Source organism: Eptatretus burgeri, chromosome 2 (assembly GCF_056783735.1).
Source record: "Eptatretus burgeri isolate ZD-2024b chromosome 2, Ebu_testis_v1, whole genome shotgun sequence".
Classification (NCBI taxonomy): Eukaryota; Metazoa; Chordata; class Myxini; order Myxiniformes; family Myxinidae; genus Eptatretus; species Eptatretus burgeri.
Window position 1 is genome coordinate 160721076 of NC_140962.1, and position 706 is coordinate 160721781.

Genomic DNA, 706 nt, shown 5'->3' on the forward strand with positions numbered 1-706 from the left:
GTAGGGACAGTCAGAGGCTCCGTCACTGGACTCCGGATGAACCTGTCGATGTCCTCCTCATAGAAGTCAATCGCCGACTCCCACTAGTCGTTTCTCCTGCCTCCTTCACGAAGAAGATCGCAGACAGACGCAGCCGTCCCCAACACAGCAGATCACGACTCCCACCAGTCGTTTCTCATCCAGCCGAGGGCAGACAGACCTCATGCAGTCCTTTCCCTGCCTTTCCTTCGGCTCTGGCTCGCTTCTCGAGGCCACAGAAGGCAGACTCGGTGCGCTCAGGTTCAGTTTCTGTCCCGGCAGATTCACCACTGCCTTTCCTTTTCCTCGCTCGCCTCGAAGCCCACTGGTTCCTCCCTTCAGTTTCACTTCCTTCTCGAGGCCACTCCCCTTCTCAGCGCTGGGTGGGGAGTATTGTCCGGAGAGAGGAAGGAAGAAGAACCTCTCGGTCCACCACCAATGTACGAACAAAATAACAGCCTGTGACACCTCCCGACACACATGTAACGTCAAATTACCAAAAAACCTGGCTAAACATGCATTTAATGGGGGATCTGGGCTAATCCTATATTTAATAACACACGAAGGGCCATTTCTGCAACAATATCAAATAAGTAAAAGGATTGTTGTAAATGATGTTAATTTCACAACATCCGATATTCAACTTCATTCAAATTGTGAATCTCAAAACATAGTTTCCTTCCTAAAT